Raw genomic sequence first — 7,108 nt, 5'->3', positions numbered from 1 at the left:
TCTATGAATCTATGGAAAATCCTAGAGTAGGCATGCTTTTTGGTATTCCAAAATTACACAAAGATATTAGAAACCCACTCTTTAGGCTGATTGTATCTGCCTTTAGTAGTAGTACAAAGGGGATTTCTTTATATCATGACCATATTTTTAATCCTCTAGTCCATATGGATTCCTATATATGTGATTCTTGGGAATTTTTGCACAATATTAGAATGTTTTATTTAGATTTTCTTCACTGTGAAAGTACTTCTTTTTTATGTTTACAGTAGATATTGTATCCATATTTACATGTATACCTCAATCGGAGGGAGTTGATTATGTTTGTAACTTTTTATACAAGTATAGATTGATAGATATACTGGATATCCATACATATACTTATCTTTTAGATATTTTATTAGAAAATAATTATTTTATTTTTAATAAAATATTTTACAGACAAATGAAGGGTGCAGCAATTTGGGCTATAGTAGCCCCCATATTTGCTAATCTTGTTTTAGGGTGGTGGGAGAAGGAAATTCTTGTTAAGCTCTCATCTTTTATTAAGATTATTTTTTATCGTCGTTCCATTGACAACTTGTTTTTCATAGCCACAAGTGATGGTTTAGATTTAATGGAATTTATTAATGGACTTAATAGTAGCTCCAATTTTTTGAAATTTGTTTTGGATTAACATGGACAGAGGATTAGTTATTTGAATGTCGACCTTAGATGGGATGATTTTATGCATAGTTTTGTTAGTAAAATACACAGAAAAAGTATGTTTTCTAACAGTTATGTCCATTATAAAAGTGGACATCCTTTATATGTTAAGAAAAACATCCCTCATAGTCAGTTTATCAGAGCTTCAAGAATGGTTAGTGATGACAATGATTTTGAACTTGAAATTGATTTTATTACAAATTTATTTCTTGAAAGGGGATACCCTAAGGATGTATTGTTTAATGTGGCTAATGAGATTTGTCACAGAAGGTTAACAAGTTTTCCTCTCATACTTTTAAATGGCTTTATTAGTAAAATAAGATGATAGAAAATTTGATGGATAATAACAGTAATCATTTTGATTTTACACCCAGATATTGTTTAGACATAAGTGTTGATAGTGGTATTATCAAAAATATTATTAGCTGTAACTGGAAAATTATTTTGGGACATGAAGATTTAGCTAAAACATTAGGTACCAGTCCATATTTTGTGGTTAAGAAAAAAAATTAATGTAAAGCAATTGTTAAAACATGGAGATACAAACATACATCTACCTTATACAGAGAAAGGTTATGGTACTTATAACTGTAGATACATTCATGAAGGACCTTATGTAGCATTTAATCACCTGGATAAAAGTATTAGGGTTCCAGGTAGATGTAAGTGTTCCACCTTTGGCATACTTTATATTGCTTTATGCATAGTGTGTCTGGCTTTTTATGTGGGTATGACCATGAGGAGTTTGAACAAAAGAATAAAAGCACATGCATATGCTATTAATGTCAAAAATGAGAATAAGGCATTGTATAAACATTCTATGAATTGTATTTGTTTTAGAAAGTTTGCCTTTACTGTTTTAGATATTATCAACAAACACTTAAGAGGGGATAAATTTAAGAAGCAAGTGGAGATGAGGGAAGTTGAATGGCAGGTTTGTTTAGCTGTACACTGCCCACCTGGGCTTAATGAAAATATTAATATAAAGTGTTTTTTACTTGATAGGAAGTTGGGCATTTAATATTTGGATTATCAGGGATTAATTGTTTCATGGGTTTAATTGTATCTCATTAGACAGCTGGTTCATTTAATGGTTTGAGATTTTTTATTTATTTTTTGTTGGTCGGTATGGATTTTTGTAGTACTTAAAAGTTTCTTAATATATTTTGTACAGTTTTCTGATGAAGTCTATGGATGAATAACCATAAATAAAGGAGTTTGTATGCTAAAATTTGTTTCAATATTTTTTCGCCTGAATCTCTTCCTGAGCATTATCCTGTGTTTTCTGTATTATTTGTTGGATTTTACACTGCCGGCTGGATTTTTCTTGACTTCAGTGATTTTACCTCAAAAAGTCTGCCTTGTGAAAGAAATGAAGGCACGTATCTCATACCTCTCAACATCTTAATGCAAGACATCTGACAAAGCCAAAAGTAATTGAAGACATAGGTGAAAAATAGGGGCAGATTTAAAATTTTGCTGTTGTAAATTTAGAAAGTTATTGAATAACAGTATTGTTAGTATGCATTTCACATAGGATTTGAAGTCTGAAACTCAAATGTCTGACATTATTTAATGATTTCAGCTCTCAATGGTTTGCCAGAAAGACACAGATTTTTGGATTAACAAACCAAAATATGAGGTAAAAGTCTGGACATTCTGTGAAAATCTACAGAGTAGAGAGGTATGAGTTTATTTTTAATTCTTTTAATAAAGCATAGTTCTGTTGTTTTACATGTTCATGTGGTTTATTTTTGTGATTTTTGACTTATTGTTACTTCACTTGCACAAGGATCAACTTTGTATTTTTTTGATGTCTGAAGTTGAGTAAGTTCTATCTGTGGGTTGTAGGAGATGTATGTAGAGATATTAGATCTCTGACTAATATTTGTTCTCCCTTATAGTTTCTAATGGGTATCAGTGTGTGACTGGTGCTGAAACATGGTAATGAGGGAGTGCTGCCTAGAAGCATAGCAAGGATGGTGTGAAGGGGGAAGCCTCTTCAGCTGCTAGGAGGCATAATTGGGAGGTGGAGTTCCTGCATTCATTATTCTGTTCTGGATGTCACACCGGAAAGGAATGTAGAACTTTACCATGTTGTTAGTGCTAGCAAAGTTTCTTTGTTACTTTTCTTGCACATAATCTCACAGTACAATATGTATGCAAGTGTTTTTGTGTGCATGCTTTTGTGTGTGTGTGTGTGTGTGTGCGTGTATGCGTGTGTGTGTGTGTGTGTGTGTGTGTGTGTGTGTGTGTGTGTGTGTATGTGTGTGTGTTCATACGCGAATGCACATCTGTGTGTGTGCTCATGTATGTGTGTTTGCATGCGTATGTGTGCATGCTCATGTGTATGTTTGTGCTTATGTGTGCATATGTGATTGTGTGAATGCATATGTGTGTGTGTGTGTATGTGTGTGCGTGTGTGTGTGTGTGTGTGTGTATATGTGCTCATGGTGTGTATATATGTTTGTGTTTGTGTGTCTATGTGAGTGTGTGTCTATATGTGTTTGTGTGTATGTGTGTGCTTGCCTGCATGCGCGCGTGTATGTATTTGTGTGTATATGCTTGTGTGTGTGTGTGTGTGTGTGTGTGTGTGTGTGTGTGTGTGTGTGTGTGTGTGTGTGAGTGTGTATCTGTATGTGTTTGTGTGTATGTGTGTGCTTGTGCATGTGTGTTTGTGTTCTTATGTTTGTATCTGTATGTGTGCTTGTGCGTGTGTGTTTGTGTTCATATGTTTGTATCTGTATGTGTGTGCTTGTGCGTGTGTGTTTGTGTTCATATGTTTGTATCTGTATGTGTGCTTGTGCGTGTGTGTTCATATGTTTGTATCTGTATGTGTGTGCTTGTGTTCATATGTTTGTATCTGTATGTGTGTGCTTGTGCGTGTGTGTTTGTGTTCATATGTTTGTATCTGTATGTGTGTGCTTGTGCGTGTGTGTTTGTGTTCATATGTTTGTATCTGTATGGGTGCTTGTGCGTGTGTGTTTGTGTGTGTATGTGTGCTTGTGCGTGTGTGTTTGTGTGTGTGTGTGTGCTTGTGCATGTGTGTTTGTGTTTATATGTTTGTATCTGTATGTGTATGCTTGTGCGTGTGTGTTTGTGTGTGTGTTTGTTTCATTCTTAACATTTTTCTTTGCCATGATATTACAGTTTAGTATTTGCACCACGTAAATATGCTGGAGACTTTCCTGCTTCCATTTTTAGTACCCATGACATCATGTAAGCCATACAGTCCCCTAAACATGACACATAAAATGGTCATGCTCTTGTGGCTCATGTATATGTAAATGATCAGAGACACTCAATACAGAGAGACAGCGATACATAATACATCCTGCTATGTATGCATCAAATGCAGGTAAGACCCTGGTCCTGAGTGGAATCCTGGTCTCACACAGAATAGTGCCCAGATACAAAGAGATTTTTGTCAACTTTAACATTTTTTTTGTGTGTGCGTTTTTCCCCCACTGTTCTTACTGACCATGAAGTTATCTCTCCATAAGACTCAAAGCTTTAATTCCCCTAGGAATAAAGAGACATCCCTCAAATCCTTAGGGCAAGAGTTATTTGGAGACACCATACCCCAGGCAGACATTATGCCAGCAATAACAGTACATGTTTTTGTATGAAAGGCTAACGTCCCCCATTAGGGGGGGTGATGTTTTTCTCTTTCAATGAAAATATGAAAATGAAGACCGGAGGGAAGTGTGGATGTGATGGGAATTTGGCTTTTAGTACCAAAATAAAGAAGTGCAACTTTTTATTTCCTCTTCACCTGAAGAGCTGAGATGGATGAGCTACAACCTTGGCATCATCTTTGCACTGAAGCCAAGTCTGTGTTGTAATACTGAAGGTGGGTTCAAGTTGCAACAGAGCCTCAATATCCATCAATGTATAATTATGACTACATTTATGTATTTATTTATTTATCATTCACCATGTAGGAGGACTAGTCCAAGGACCATTTTCTGCCATGACTTAGGTGCTATTGCATAGACTTCTAGCACTGAGCAGAGTAACCTTGATGTGTCCTAGACCAGAATTTTCTATAAGAGTTTTTGACATGTTGGAATGTCCTGATAGTGGGCTTTGCCTAGAAAAAGTACTATGGGTGTCACAAATGCTTTGACCCATATGAGAAATCCATGGAATGAAAGGTGCAGACCACCCCTTATGAAGCAAGTTGGCCTGTTGATCATCTCATCTCAAGCTAAGACATACTGATTCCCCCTGTAATGATGCCAGCTACTTAGCCAATTGTTAAAATCAATTTTTCTGCACTGGTATTAAAGAGGTATAAAGCCTGGACTATGGTCCAGACAGTCTGAGTTTGATTAGCAGTTAGTATGCGTAGCAATGCAACTGAAAGGATGGGTAAACCCTTTTTCCCAGTTTTTCCTGCTTGGGTTGGGGCATCACTTCAACAGGGACAATCATCTAGAACTGACGTTCATTCCACTAGGTGGGTAGCCCTGCTGTATTTGTTCTTTCATACCACACATACATTCAAATCTACAGACAGTCTAGAGTACCCAATCAACCTAATGCATATCTTTGGAATGTGGGAGGAAACTGGAGCACCTGGAGTAAACCAACACAAACACAGGGACGACATGCAGACTTTGCACAGAAGGCACCCGAGCCAAGCATCGAGCCAGAGAACTTCTTACTGTGAGGCAACAATGCTATTTGCTGCATCACTGTGCCACCTTCAAATGTACTACCATAAACTACTAGTTAATAAAAAAAAAAAAAAAAAGTAGGACGTATAGGACCGTGAGATGTTTTACCCTCATGGAAACCTGGTAAAGTATTAAACACTTTCAGACAGCAGCATACCTCTCAAATCCTTTGCTTAAGAATTCTGGACAAATCCAAAGAATAATGAGGGAACAAGGATTAAAATCACGTTCAGTTTTAAAATATTGCTCTAATTTATTTACAAAGTTAATAGAACCACAGGTTTTGTATCAGCATAGATTTTCTGAACAATAAATATGAAATTCTGATTGTTATTATTGATTGGCTATAATCCTCAGTGATTTATTAGAAATGAAAACTTTTATGATGAACAGGACAAAAATATGAGGCAAAATCAGGGACATTCTGCAACCTTACGGGCAGTTGAGAGGCGTGTATAACAAGGAGAAACAAAATGCTCCTTTGTAGAACTAAGTGTGGCAAAGTGAAGTCCTAACAGCTCTTAAAAGTTGATTTGCCTTCTATAGCTGTTCTTTGCCAAATGGCACTGTCTGTATTTAGTCTGTTACACAAGACTCAACCTTAACAGTGGTTGGATGTTCTTAATAAGACTTTGTTAAGCATCCATAAGTGTTGTTAAGCCTGGGTCTCATCCCTGGAAGCATTTAGCAAAGTTATCTTTTTCTTGATTTCAGAGTGTACACACATGCACTACCTAGATGCTCCAGTTTTATGCTACTGTCTTATTAGAATATGGTTAAAACCTCTGCAAGATTCCCTGATTTTTCCTTTCAAAATGTTCTTCCAAGCTGTCACAAAACTAAGTTCTCATTGCAGTCAGAGATATCAGCCAGTGATGTGAGTGCGTAGAGACTTCCTTTGTAGGCTTTTGTGTTTTTTTTTCTCTTAAATCTGTTGAGGGTAATAAAAGCAGTTATAACTAACATTTATTCTAATAGTACTGCTCAAAACAAATTTGTGGTTAGTTGATGGTTATTTAGTTGTTGAGCAATTTTAATCCGTTTCAATTTTCTGTTTTTCTAGGTTTCTGTTATCTATTTTTCTTCAGTCCCAGTATTCAGTGTTGCACCGCTGATCACCAGTTTTTATCACTTGGTTTCTATTTTGCATTCTAAATTGACTGAGTGATACCTTTTACCTAATTCCTGTAACACTCTGTACCTAAATAATACAAAAGAGGAAGCCTTTTAAAAAAGTTTCCTTTACCTTTAGTTTACCTTCCCAAGGTTGTATGTTACTATTACACAAACAAAAATAGATGACTAATCATAATAAAGCAGTCTGAAATCCTGCTTCTGCCCATAAATTAGAAAAACTCTTGTGCAAGTAGATTGCATAACCCACTGCACACAAATATGATACTCCCAGTTCAAACGGATGACTACAGAAAGAATGTGTGATAATCTCAAGTCTGGAATGTTAAGCAACTGATAGAAATGCTTGGAATATTATGATGAAATATAGAAAAATAATCTATGTGAATTAGCTCTGTAGGCAAGAATATGAGCAGAGACATGTTAGAACTTTGTTTATAAAGAATATAGCATTTTACATTTTGAATGGTTTCTATAATCTGCTGAAAAAAGTGCAGAAAAATGCAAGTTGATAAAAATGTGGTAAATCTGTATGCCCTTCCATCACATTACATTGCATAATGTTGATGCTTGAATTTTGTGTATATATG

The sequence above is a fragment of the Protopterus annectens genome, chromosome 11.part0 (genome assembly GCF_019279795.1).
Source record: "Protopterus annectens isolate FY-2018-M chromosome 11.part0, PAN1.0, whole genome shotgun sequence".
NCBI classification, from domain to species: Eukaryota; Metazoa; Chordata; order Ceratodontiformes; family Protopteridae; genus Protopterus; species Protopterus annectens.
Note: the sequence above shows the minus strand (reverse complement) of the source record.